Source organism: Rhinopithecus bieti, unplaced genomic scaffold, assembly GCF_001698545.2.
Source record: "Rhinopithecus bieti isolate Rb0 unplaced genomic scaffold, ASM169854v2 scaffold_35314, whole genome shotgun sequence".
Taxonomy (NCBI): Eukaryota; Metazoa; Chordata; class Mammalia; order Primates; family Cercopithecidae; genus Rhinopithecus; species Rhinopithecus bieti.
In genome coordinates, this window is record NW_016814808.1 from 31,902 (window position 1) to 46,679 (window position 14,778).

The following is a 14,778-nucleotide window of genomic DNA, read 5'->3' on the forward strand; positions in this document are numbered from 1 at the left end:
GTTTTCTATGCTGTGGTTTTTGAAAAAACGTTTTTCCAAACTGATTACATTTGTAGGGTTTCTCTGCAATATAAATTCCCTGATGTTGAACAAACTTTGTACTATCAACCAAGTATTATAGACCCTCATGTTTTACAAGCTGTAGTTTTTCAAAACTGTTTTTACAAATTTATTACATTTTCCAGGGTTTTTTTCCAATATAAATTTTCTGATGTTGAACAATATTTGAGCAACTGCTTCAGGGTTTTCTTTAGAACAAAATGTGTACAATAAGATCTGTGATACAAGTAATGGTACTACAACCCTCTTTGTATTTGTAATGTTTGTCTTCAGAATGAATTCTGTTCTTCACTTTAAAGGCTTATATTTTCTGAAAGATCTTTTGACACTAGTTGCATCTATAATGGTTTTATTAAGTACCGACTCTCTGATGTTGTGTAAGATATGAGCAGATATTAATGGCTTTTCCACATTCTTTTCCCAAGTAAAAATTATTTCCTGTGCAATAAGGTATGAGCATTAATTAAAAGTTCTGCCACATTCTTCATACTTGTAGAAGTTTACTCCAATATAAATTATCTTACCTACAATCAAGTGTGATAACCATGTAAAGGCTTTGTCACATTCTTTACATTTCTAGAATTTCTCACCAGTATAATTAATTTTATGTTTTAAAAAGTTTGAGGTGTTGTCAAAATCACTGTCACATCTTCAGGTTTGTAGAGTTTCTCTCCAGTATGAATTTTGTTATGTGTAGTAAGGTTTGAATATTGGTTGAAAGCTTTGCCACATTCTTTACATTTGTAGGGTTGTTCTTTAGTATGAATTCTCTTGTGTGTATTAAGGTGTGAGGAATAGTTAAATGCTTTGCCACATTCTTCACATTTGTAGGGTTGCTTTCCAGTATGTTTACCAGTATGATTTTCTTATGTCAATAAGGTTTAGGATCGGTTAAAAGCTTTTGCCAACTTTTCCACATTTGTCAGGGTTTCTCTCCAGGTATGAATTATCTTATGTGTAGAAAGGGTTGAGGGACAGTTTAAAAGCTTTGCCACATTCTTACATTTGTCAGGTCTTCTCTCCAGTATGACTTATCTTATGTTAGGTAAGGTTGATCGACCACTTAGAAGGCTTTGCAACATTTTTCACATTGTCCAGGGTCAGCCTACTCAGATTATATTTTTGTACTCTCTATGTAGTGAGTTTAGAGCGTAATAGATGTTGAGAACTTGTTTCAAAGCTTTACACCACCATCTTCACATGCCTTTACGGGTTTTTCCTCAGTATGAATTCTTTCTTTATGTCGTAGTAACGGTTTGAAGATTGGGTAAAAGCTTTGCCCACATTCCCTTCCCGCATTTGTAGATTTCTCTCAGTAATGGAATCTTTCTTATGTGCTAGTAAGGTTCATGAAGGATTAGCGTGTAAAAGTTTGCCACATTCCTTCACACTGTAGGGTTTCTCTCCATATGAATCCTCTTATGTTGGTAAGATTGAGAAATGGTTAAAAGCTTTGCCACATTCTTCACATTTGTAGGTTTCTTCACCTATGAGTTATCTTATGTTCAGTCAGCTTTGGGACCACTTAAAAGGCCTTTGCCACATCTTCACATTTGTAGGGTTTCTTTTCAATTGAATTTTCCTATGTTTAGTAAGGTTTGAGGACCGGCTAAAAGCTTTGCCCACATTCTCACATTTGTTAGGGTTTTCTCTGCAGTATGCGAAATTCGCTTTATGTGTCAGTAAGGGTTTGAGAACTGTGGTTAAGGCTTTGCCACATACTTCACATTTGTAGGGCTTCTCTCCAGTATAATTCTGTTATGTTTAAGTAGGGTTTGAGGGCCATTAAAGGTTTCCCACATTCTTCACATTTCGTAGGGTTTCTCTCCTGTATGATTAACTTATGTTCAGTAAGCTTTGAAGGACACTTAAAAGCTTTGCCACATCTCTTCACTTTGTAGGCGTCCTTTCTTTTCAGTATCGACATTTTCTTATGTTTAGTAAGGTTTGAGGAACGGCTAAAAGCTGCACACATTCTGTACATTTGTAAGAATTTCTCTGGCAGTACTGGATTTCCTCTTATGTGTAGTAAGGTTTGAGAACTGTTAAAGGCTTTGCACATTCTTCACATGTGTAGGGTTTCTCTCCAGTATGAATTCTGTTATGTTTAGTAAGAGTTGAGGGCCAGTTAAAGGCTTTCCCACACTCTTCACATTTGTAAGGTCTCTCCCTAGGATGAATTTTCTTATGTTCACTAAGGTTTGAGGATTGGTTAAAAGCTTTGGCACATTCTTTACATTTGTAGAACTTCTTTCCAGTGCGAATTATCTTATGAGTAGTAAGGACTGAGGACTTGTTAAAAGCTTTGCCACATTCTTCACATTTGTAGAGTTTGTATCTAGTATAAATTTTTTTATGTGTAGTAAGGTGTGAGGACCAGTTAAAGACTTTGCCACATTCTTCACATGTATAGGGTTTCTCTCCAGTATTAATTCTCTTACATTTAGTGATCATTGAAGGCCAATTAAAAGCTTTTCCATGTTTTTCACATTTGCAGAAATTCACTCTGGTATGAATTATTTTATGTTGAGTTAGCTGTGAAAGCATGCAAAATGATCTGTCACATTCTTTGCATTTGAAAAGTTTTTTTCCAGTATGGCTTATCTTATGTCTGTTTGAATTTGAAAATTCATGAAAGGTTTTCACACATTTGTCAAATAGAAATATGTTGCTCTGGGTAGCTGGCAAACATTGGTTAAATCCATTATAACCTCCTCTGTGCACCTTACACTCATCCACACTTTTACAGTCTTTTTTTAAATGTACATTTTTGTCCACAGTTTTATATCTTCTCAGTGTCACTTTTGGAAAGGATCTTTTATATGTTGCTCTGGCCAAAAGTCTTGGGCAACATGAGAACACATAACTGAAAAAAATAAAAATAACAAATTATTCCACTTGCTAGACTCAGAGATAAATATACTTTATCTAACATATAAAATCACACAAGTTACATAAGCAAGATGTCATAGAAAAATGCCACAGGCCCTAATTTATTTATAGACATACAAATGTAACAAAAACATACTGATCAAAATGCATCAGCGAAAAATTTATAAATAAGTGTGTGCAGTGCCCCAGGTGAGCCCAATGCAAAGAGCCACATAGAAGGAAAAGATAATTGGTTACATGTACCCAACACAGCTTTTTCTGCTCTCCAACATAACATAGTGTCTTTAGAAGTAAATTGCCAACTCCAATTATTTTGCATATAGGGGAATACCTGAGAGTGGATAATTTATAAAGAAAAAAGGTTTATTTTGCTCACAATTTGGCAGACTGTACAAGAAGTGTGTACCAGCATCTGTTTCTGGTGAGGGTCTCAGGAAGCTTACTGTTATGGTGGAAGGCAAAGAGTAACTGGAAATATCACACAGTAACAGATAGAGAAGGTGTGCGGTGAAGGAGCCAGGTTCTTTTGATGAACCAGCTCTCTCTTGAATTAACAGAGTGTAAACTGTCTTATTACCAAGACGATGGTGCCAAGTCATTCATGAGGAATTCACCTCCATGACAAAAATACGTCTTTCCAGATCCCATATCCAACACTGAAGATTACATTGCAGCATGAGGTTTGGAAACATGGACATCCAAACCATATCACAGACAAAGTAGACTTAACAGACTCATATAAACCTTTCCAGTAAAAAGCAAGAGAACATACAATATTCTTCTTTGCACCTTGTGTATTCTGCTAGGATAAATTGGGTGCAGTTGCTTATGCCTATAATCCTAAAACTTGGGAAACAAAAGTAGGAGGATCACTTGGGGCCAGAAGTTTGAGACCAGCCAGGGAAACACAGTGAGACTCTGTCTCTACAAATAATAATAAAAAATTTGCCGGGCACGGTGTTTCACGCCTATAATCCCAGCACTTTGGGAGGCTGAGATGGGTGGATCACGAGGTCAGGAGATCGAGACCATCCTGGCTAACATGGTGAAACCCTGTCTCTACTAAAATACAAAAAAAAAATTAGCTGGGTGTGGTGGTGGGTGCCTGCAGTCCCAGCTACTCAGGAGGTTGAGGCAGGAGAATGGCGTGAACCCAGGAGGCGGAGCATACAGTGAGCCGAGATCACGCCACTGCACTCCAGCCTGGGGGACAGAGTGAGACTCCGCCTCAAAAAAAAAAAAAAAAAAAAAAAATTAGCCAGGGATGGTAGTGCATGTCTGTACACCCAGCTACTTGAGGGGCTGAGGTTGACTTGAGCCAAGGAGTTTGAGGCTACAGTGAGCCAAAATCATGTCACTGTACTCCAGCCTGGGCAAGAGTAAGATCCTGTCTCAAAACAACAACAGTAACAAATAAATTTAAGAAGACCAAAATTATACACTGCGGTTTTTGACCGAAATTGCATAAAACTAGGAATTAAAAGCGAAATTGGCAAATCCAAAAATAAATGAAAATAAAACACACTCTTCAACATATTCTTGCTCAAGGACCAAAGAATTTAACTTTTCCAAAGCTGTCAATACAAGCTCCAGTGATGAACTAAATCAATATAATCTCTACATAAAATTCAATAGTACAATTTTTCACAGAAATATTCTTCACAATTTAAAAATCTGATTAAAAACTATAGCCAAGCCAGGCATGGTGGCTCATGTTTGTTATCCTGGCACTTTGGGAGGCCAAGGCAGGTGGATTGCCTGCTGAGCTCAGGAGTTCGAGACCAGCCTGGGCAACACAGTGAAACCCTGTCTCTACTAAAATACAAAAAATTAGCTGGGCATGGCAGTGTGTACCTGCAATCCCAGCTACTTGGGAGGCTGAGGCAGGAGAATTGCTAGAACCCAGGAGGCAGATGTTTCAGTGAGCCACAATCGTGCCACTGCACTCCAGCCTGGGTGACAGAGCGAGATCTCTATCTCTTTAAAAAAAAAAAAACAAAAAAACTATAGCCAAGTGATTATGAAAACAATAAAGAGGCATTATACTTTCTGATTTCAAAACATATTAAAAGCTACAATAACAATGTGGTACTGACACAAAGACAGATAAGTAGATGAAAGAACAGAATAAAGAGCCCTAAAATGAACCCTTCTGTATATGATCAAATGATCTTCTACAAAGTTGTCATGAGCAAACAATAGAAAAAAAATACCTTCAAAAAATGATGTTGAAATGTGGATACCAACACTAATAAAATAAAGTTTGATGATTTCCTTGAATTATATATAAAAACATTTTAAACAAAACACATAGAAAAAAGGAACTAACAAATCTTTTAAAAAGAAATATGGAAAAAAGACACGACACTGGTCTTGGCACCATTTTCTTAGATACAACCTTAAATGCATGAACAACAAAGAAAAGAACAGAAAAATTTAACTACACTATACCTCAAAATTTCTGTACATCAAAGAAAACATTCAATAGAGAGACAATGCCTCCTAGAAAATGAGTGAAAGTATTTGTAAATCACATGAGGTATTAATATTCATAATATATAAACAACTCTTAAAACTAACAATAAAGTTGAATAATCTGATTTGGAAATGGACAAATAATTGAACTAAATTTTACCAAAATATACACAAATGGGAAGAAGCATTTAAAAGACACAAAATTACAATTTGTAGAGAAATGCATAAAATCACAATGAAAACAAAATCACCTCACATCCATTTAGAATGGCTACTATAAATTTTTTAAAAACACAAAATCTGTTGATGATGCAATAAAGATAAAACCAGCCAGGTACAGTGGCTCACATCTTTACTTCCAGTGCTTTGGGAGGTTGAGACAGGTGAATCACCATAGGTCAGGAGTTCGAGATCAGTCTGGCCAACATGGCAAAACCCTATCTCTACTAAAAAGACAAAAATTAGCTGGACATAGTGGTGGGTACCTGTAATCTCAGCTACTCCTGAGGCTGAGGCAGGAGAACTGTTTGAACCTAGCACACAAGAACAAATCACTGCACTTCAGTCTAGGTGACAGAGCGAGGCTCTATCTCAAAAAAAAAAAAAATAATAATAATAATAATAATAATAATAAATTACCAGTTAAAAAAAAACAACCCTACGTTGACTGTTGGTGGAAAACAAGGAGGTCGAGGCCGGCAGATCACCTGAGGTCGGAAGTTCGAGACTAGCCTGATCAACATTGAATAACTCCATCTCTACTAAAAATACAAAATTAGCCAGGCGTGGTGGCCCATGCCTGTAATCCCAGCTACTCAGAGAGCTGAGCCAGAAGAATTGCCTGAACCCAGGGGGCAGAGGTTGCAGTGAACCGAGATCACCCCATTGACTCCAGCCTGGGCAACGAGAACGAAACTTTGTCTCAAAATAAATAAATAAATAAATAAATGTTTCTCAAAGAATTAAAAATGAAATTATCAAATACAAAAAAACATCATTTCTGAATCTATATTCATAACAGAAAATGTAGGGCTTGAGTAACATATATGAACATCCATATTTTTTGTATCAGTATGCACAAAAGCCAAAAGGTTGAAGAAACTTAGATGTCCCTTGATTTATAAATACATCAAAAAATGTAACATATACCTACAATGTAATATTATTCAGCCTTCAAATAGAAAATCTTGCCTCATTTTAAGATAAACTTTGAGAATATTATGTCACCTGAAATTAGCAAGTAACGAAATTATAGATACCATATGACTCAACTTATCTGAGGTATCTTAAGTAGTCACACTCATAAAATCAGCAAGTAAAAGGGTGTTTGTCAAAGGCTGAAAACGGCAAAATGAGCACTTGTTACTTAATGTGTATTTAGTTTCACATGTGTAAAATTTCTAGAAGTCTTTTGAATAACAATGTAAATATTTTTATCATGTCTGAAATGTACTTTTTTTTTTTTTTTTTTAAGATAGGGTCTCACTTTGTTACCCAAGCTGAAGTACAGTGGTGCAATTATGGCTCACTGTAGACTCTAACTTCAAAGCTCATGTAATCCCTCCCCCTCAATCTCCCAAAAAGCTTGTACCATGGGTGCACACCACCATGCCTGGCTATTTTTAAAAATTATTTGTAGAGAGGGAATCTCCATGTATTGCCCAGACCAGTCTCACACTTTGGCCTCAATCAATCCACCTGTCTTGGCTTCCCAAAATCCTGGGATTACAGATGTGAGTCACCACCATGTCTGAAGTGTACACTATGTTACATGTTTTTACAACACCAACATTAAAAAAAAACAAAAACAAAAAAATGCAGCATTATAAACCTTTTAAAACTACCTTCAAATTACAAAAGTGTTTTTCATACAAAGAAAATATATTTTCATCATTAAACACATGGTGAAAACAGACTATTTCCATGACTACTTGCTTAGAGAAGATAAAACAACCATTAAAAATTAGCTGAAAAATAATATATACAAGATAAGCTTTAACCAAAATTGGGGTCATATTTATAAACACACACGCACACACACACACACACACACACATATAATATGATTGTGATAGACATTTGGTGATTGATCTTTGTTTTTTTGAGATGGAGTCTTGTTCTGTCTCCCAGGCTGGAGAGCAGCGGCGCGATCTGGCTCACTGCAACCTCCACTTCCCAGGTTCAAGCGATTCTCCTGCTTCAGCCTTCCGAGTAGCTGGGACTACAGGCACACACCACCATGCCCGGCTAATTTTTTGTATTTTTAGTAGAGACAGGGTTTCACCGTGTTAGCCAGGAGGGTCACATCTCCCAACCTTGTGATCCGCCTGCCTCAGCCTCTCAAAGTGCTGGGATTGCAGGTCTGACCCACTGTGCCCGGCCAGTGATTCTGAGGGAAGAGAGAGACCCTCTCACACTGTTTTATATTGTTTTATACTCAGTACCTGTTTTAAGAAAAAAAACAAGGAAGTGAAACCAAAGGCAGGCAGCCCGGCACCAGGTACCAGACCCAAAACCAGACCCAAAATCAGGCCTGGGCCTGCCTGGCCTAAACCTAGTAGTTAGAAATCAACTCATGACTTAGCAACTGATGTTATCCATAGATTCCAGACACTGTATGGGAAAGCACTGTGAAACTCCCTGCTCTGTTCTGTTTCACTCTGACTACCAGTGCATGAAGCCCCTGTTGCGTACCCCCTAGATTACTCAATCAATCATGACCTTTCATGTGAAATCTTTAGTGTTGTGAGCCCTTAAAAGGGACAGAAACTGTGCACTTGGGGAGCTCGGATTTTAAGACGGTAGCTTCCTGATGCTCCCAGCTGAATAAAGCCCCTCCTTCTACAACTCGGTGTCTGAGGGGTTTTGTCTGTGGCTCGTTGTGCTACATTTCTTGGTTCCCTGACTGGGAAGCAAGGTGACTGATGGATGCCCGAGAAAGCCCCTTAGGCGGCTTAGGCCTGCTCTGTGGAGCATCCCTGCGGAGGGGTCCAGCCAGCCTGAGTGACACGATCCAAACAGTGCTCCCTGGTAGGCAATTGCCCCGGAGGAACGTCTCACCAGAGCAGTGCGTAGCAGGCCCCTGTGGAGGATTAACACAGTGGCTGAACACCGGGAAGGAACTGGCACTTGGAATCCGGACATCTGAAACTTGGTAAGACTAGTCTTTGGAACTTGCCCACTCCATCTGAGTGGAAGCATGGCCTGATCACCCACGGCGTGCCTGCATTGGCACTTTTGTTCTGGTTTTGACTTGACTTGAATTGCATGATACTTTGGTTTTAGTTCTGACTTGGCTTGAATTTCTGGATACTCTAGTTTTGGTTTCGCTTTTAGTTTGGTACAAACTGTAAAGGTGTGTGTATGTGTGCCCTCTTTACCCGTTCTTTGTTTTATGGTGAGTGTGTGGTGTGAGCATGATATTTTGTCTTGAGAAAACATGGATCAGGCACAAAGTAAGCCCACCCCATTAGGGACTATGTTAAAGAATTTCAAGAAAGGATTCAAAGGAGACTATGGAATCACTATGACTCCAGGAAAACTTAGAACTTTGTGTGAAACAGACTGGCCAGCATTAGATGTAGGGCAGCCATCAGAAAGAAGCCTAGACAGGTCTCTAGTTTCAAAGGTATGGCACAAAGTAACTGGCAAGCCAGGACACCCAGATCAATTCCCATATATAGATTCCTGGTTACATTCCTGGTTACAGCTAGTTTTAAATCCCCCACAGTGGTTAAGGGGACAGGCAGCAGCAGTACTAGTAGCAAAGGGAGTTAGTTAAGGAACGTTCTTGCTCCACCCACTGAGGGAAGCCGGCACCTAAAATTCTGTCTGACCCAGAGCCCAAGGACTCGTGGCAAGAGATGGCACCAACAGTGCCCCCAACTTAGCAAGCGGAGAGGCCCCCTTTTCCTGAGCTCACAACCCCCAGACTACCCAGAGTAGACAAGAAGGGAAGTGAAGCTGTAGGAGAAACTCCTCCCTTGGCGGCTCGCTTATGGCCCAAGACTGGAATCCAAATGCCCCTGCAAGAGCAGTGATATACTGGGATAGATGAGGACGGACACATGGTGGAAAGGTGTGCCTTTGTATATCACCCTTTCACCTCTGCTGACCTCCTCAATTGGAAAAATAACACTCTATCTTACACTGAAAAGCCTCAAGCTCTAATTGACTTGCTCCAAACAATTACCCAGACTCATAATCCTACTTGGGCTGATTGCCACCAGCTACTCATGAAACACAGATGAAAGGTGAAGGGTGCTCCAGGCAGCAACTAAATGGCTAGAGGAGCACAGATGAAAGGCAATGGGTGCTCCAGGTGGGAACTAAATGGCTAGAAGAGCACGTCCCAGCCAATTACCAAAATCCCCAGGAATACATAAGAATTCAGCTGCCAGGAACGGACCCTCAATGGGATCCAAACAAAGGACTAGATATGGAGAGGCTAAGACGGTACTGAGAGGCATTAGTTGAAGGTCTGAAAAAAGGGGCTCAAAAGGCCACCAATGTAAATAAAGTTTCTGAAGTCATCCAAGGAAAGGAGGAAAGCCCAGCCCAGTTCTGTGAAAGACTGTATGAGGCCTATCGTATGTAGGCCTCCTTTTGATCCGGACAGTCCTGAAAATCAGCATATGATTAACATGGCCTTAGAGCGCAGAAGATATCCAGAGAAAATTGCAAAAACAGGCTGGGTTTGCAGGAATGAATACCTCGTAGTTACTAAAGATAGCTAATCAAGTATTTGTAAATAGAGATGCAACAAGCTGCCGAGAAAGCCATAAGGAGGGCGAACACCAAGCCAGGTGAAACGCTGATTTGCTGGCTGCGGCAATTAGAGGAATTCCCCTGAAAGGGCAGGGAAAGGGGGGTTCCAGGAGGAATGCCCAGTCCAATCGCTCACGTCTGCAGCATAACCAATGTGCCTACTGTAAAAAAAATAGGACATTAGAAACATAAATGTCCCCCACTAAAGGAAAAGCAGGGTGATGCAGAGCAAAAGATCTCAGACAAAGATGAAGGGCCTTTGTTCAATCTGGCCAAAGGGCTACTAGACTGAAGGGGACTGGGCTCAAACGTCCCCAAGGAGCCCATGGTCAGGATGACAATAGGTGGCAAGGACATTAAGTTTTTGATCAATACCGGAGCCAAACACTCAGTAATAACCACTCTGGTAACCCTCTTATCTAAAAAGACCATTGATATAATTGGAGCAACAGGAGTCTCTGCCAAGCAGGCTTTCTGCCTGCCGTGGACCTGCTCGGTGGGAGGATATAAAGTGACTCATCAATTTCTGTATATGCCTGACTGCCCCTTGCCTCTGTTGGGAAGACTTGCTTAGCAAGCTGAGAATCATCATTTCCTTTACAAAACAGGGTTCTTTACAGCTGAAGTTACCAGAAACAGGAGTCATCATGGCCCTTACAGTCCCCCGGGAGGAAGAATGAAGACTTTTTCTAACCAAGCCAGGTCAGGAAATAAAACCAGCTCTAGTTAAGCAATGGCCCTGAGTATGGGCAGAGGACAATCCTCCGGGGCTGGCAATCAATTAAGCCCCGTACTCATAGAAGTCAAGCCTGGGGCCCAGTCAATCAGACAAAAGCAGTATTCAGTTCCCAGGAAAGCCCTTAAAGGAATACAGACTCATCTTAGACGCTTAAAAGCCTTTGGAATTATAGTTCCTTGCCAGTCTCCAAGAAACAACCCCCTCCTACCTGTCCCCAAACCAGGGACCAAAGAATATAGACCTGGACAGGACTTATGCTTGGTAAACGAAGCTACACTGACTCTGCACCCAACAGTTCCTAACCCTTACACACTGTTAGGATTGCTGCTGGCTGAGGACAGCTGGTTTACTTGCCTGGACTTGAAAGATGCCTTCTTTAGCATCAGACTAGCTCCTGAGAGCCAAAAGCTGTTTGCCTTTCAGTGGGAAGATCCGGGGTCAGGTGTCACCACTCACTACACTTGGACTCGGCTTCCCCAAGGGTTCAAAGATTCCCCCATCTTCGGGGAGGTGTTGGCTCAAGACCTCCCCAAGTTTCCTGCTAAAGACCTAGGCTGCATCCTGCTCCAGTATGTGGATGACCTTCTGCTAGGACAGTCCACGGCAGTTGTGTGTGCAAAAGAAATGGATGCCCTGCTTCGGCACCTGGAGGAGTGTAGGTATAAGGTGTCCAAGAAGAAAGCTCAGATTTGCAGACAGCAGGTATGCTACCTGGGATTCACTATTCGAAAAGGGGAGTGCAGCCTAGGGTCAGAAAGAAAGCAGATCATCTGCAGTCTACTGGAACCTAAAACCAGAAAGCAAGTAAGAATTTTTAGGAGCTGTGGGGTTTTGTAGATTATGGCTTCCAAACTTTGCGGTGCTAGCCAAACCGTTGTATGGGGTTACAAACAGGGGCGATTGAGAGCCCTTTGAATGGGAGCCTCTACAACAGCAAGCCTTTTATAAGTTAAAAGAAAAACTTATGTCAGCCCCAGCTCTAGGACTACCAGATTTGACAAAGCCCTTCACGCTCTATGTGTCAGAAAGAGAAAAAATTAAAGTAGGAGTTTTAACTCAAACTGTGGGGCCCTGGCCAAGACCAGTGGCCTACCTCTCAAAACAACTAGATGGGGTTTCTAAAGGCTGGCCTCCATGTCTAAAAGCCTTGGCAGCAACGGTCCTGTTAGCACAAGAAGTGGATAAGCTAACCCTTGGAAAAAACCTAAATATAAAAGCCCATGTGGTGGTAACTCTGATGAATACCAAAGGACACCATTGGCTAACAAATGTTAGATTAACTAAGTACCAAGGCTTGTTATGTGAAAACCCCTGCATAACTACTGAAGTCTGTAACACTTTAAATCCTGCCACCTTGCTCCCAGTATCTGACAGCCCTGTTGAACATAACTGTGTAGAGGTGTTGGACTCTTGATATGCTTTTCTAACCCTTCAAGTACATGGAGCATTATATAAAGAAAAAGGCCTGTTAAATTCTGGGGGAAAGGACATAAACTATCAATAAGAAATTCTACAATTATTGGAAGCAGTGTGGAAACCCCAAAAGATGGCAGTCATGCACTGAAGGGGACACCAGTGAGTTTCCACCTCGGTGAGCCAAGGAAACTCCCAAGCAGACACAGAGGCACGAAAAGCAGCATCTACTCCTTACCGGGCACCAGTCACAGCCCCACTACTCCTTCAAACGCTTGATCTGGTGCCTACTTATTCTAATGAGGAAAAAGATTTTCTTCAGGCAGAGGGAGGACAAACAATAAAGGAAGGATGGATAAAGTTACCAGATGAAGAAGAATAGCTGTGCCACAGCTGCTAGGAGCCACAGTAGTGCTGGCTGTACATGAAACTACCCATTTAGGCCAAGGATCACTTGAAAAGCTGTTAGGCCGGTATTTCTACATCTCACACTTGCCAGCTCTTGCTAAAGCAGTAGCGCAGCAATGCATTACCTGTTGACAGCACAATGCAAAGCAAGGCCCCTCTGTGCCTCCTGTCATACAAGCCTACGGAGCAGCTCCTTTTGAAGATCTTCAAGTGGACTTCACAGAGATGCCTAAATGTGGAGGTAACAAGTATTTACTGGTTCTAGTGTGTACTTACTCTGGGTGGGTGGAGGCTTATCCAACACAAACTGAAAAAGCTCGTGAAGTAACCCATGTGCCTCTTCAAGATCTCATCCCTAGGTTTGGACTGCCTCTATGAATCGGCTCAGATAATGGGCCGGCATTTGTGGCTGACTTGGTACAGAAGATGGCAACAAGTAGTTGAAGATATAAAGATATAACAAAACTGGCACATGTACCCGTGCAAGTGTGGCACGGATTTAATCCGGGAGCCATGTTTGGAAATTGGCTCGCGGCAATAGGAGGATTTAAAACTCTTATAATAGGAGTAATAATAGTAATAGGAACCTACTTACTGTTCCCTTGTTTGCCACCTGTACTTCTCCAAATGATAAAAAGCTTCGTCGCTACCTTAGTTCACCAGAATGCTTCAGCACGAACATACTATATGAATCACTATCAGTCTATTGCACAGGAAGACATAAGTAGTGAGAATAAAAGTGAGAACTCCCACTAATAAAATGAGTGAAAGTCTCAAAGGGGTAAATGATGGAAGAAAGAGACCCTCTCACACTGTTTTATACTGTTTTATACTCAGTACTTATTTTAAGAAAAAAAAACAAGGAAGTGAAACCAAAGGCAGGCAGCCCGGCACCAGATGCCAGACCCAAAAACCAGACTCGAAACCAGGCCTGGGCCAGCCTGGCCCAAACCTAGTGGTTAAAAATCAACTCATGACTTAGCAACCGATGTTATCCATAGATTCCAGACATTGTATGGAAAAACACTGTGAAACTCCCTGCTCTGTTCTGTTTCACTCTGACTACCAGTGCGTGAAGCCCCTGTCACACACACCCTAGATTACTCAATCCAATCACAACCCTTTCATGTGAAATCTTTAGTGTTGTGAGTCCTTAAAAGGGACAGAAATTGTGCATTTGGGGAGCTCGGATTTTAAGACGGTAGCTTCCTGTTGCTCCCAGCTGAATAAAGCCCTTCCTTCTACAACTCGGTGTCTGAGGGGTTTTGTCTGCGGCTCGTCCTGCTACAATTTATCTCTTAATTAAATACCACATTGACTTAAAGTGTACAGAATTGAAAATTGTCTGAAATTACACTACATAGGTAAAACCAAAAAACACAATAAACTGATTTTAAGAAACCTACACTGAAGAAATACACTAATATGAAACTGGAAAACAATAATAAGAGAAATGTTTTCCCATAAGATCTGGTATGCAAGGCCAGGCACAGTGGCTCACGCCTGTAATCCCAGCACTTTTGGAGGCCGAGGCAGGTGGATCACCTGAGGTCAGAAATTCAAGACCAGTCTGACCAATATGATGAAACCCTGTCTCTATTAAACATACAAAAATTAGCCGGGCATGATGGCAAATGCCTATAATCCCAGCTACTCAGTCCTGAGACAGGAGAATCATTGGAACCTAGAGGGGCGGAGGTTGCAGTGAGTCGAGATCATGCCATTGCACTCCAGCCTGGGCAACAAGAGCAAAACTCCGTTTAAGAAAAAAAAAAAAAATCTGGTATGGAACACTGATGCACCATTAAGGAAGAATTTGTTTAGATAACTACAATATTTGACTGTAGCTTTGTACTTCTGAAACATTGGCATGAACTGTACAGCAGTAAAATTTTAGAGAAAATGCAGTATAATCATAAATACAAGATTCTGAGAAAATTTTAATAAACATTTAAAAGAAACTACAGATAATTTTATATTTTAAGTAGATGCTATACTTACAAAAAATGAAACTGCTGCAATCC

At 40.8% G+C, this 14,778-nt stretch overlaps 1 pseudogene across 1 annotated transcript in view; it reads right to left on the reverse strand.

Annotated features, from left to right (window-relative positions):
• Positions 1-484: 484 nt before the first annotated feature.
• The window catches only part of LOC108515464 (zinc finger protein 43-like), a 39,861-nt pseudogene continuing 25,567 nt past the window's right edge, over positions 485-14,778 (reverse strand). Inside the window, exon 4 of the transcript XR_001881532.1 lies at positions 485-2,926. The product of XR_001881532.1 is annotated as a zinc finger protein 43-like (transcript). The remainder of the gene's footprint in view (positions 2,927-14,778) is intronic.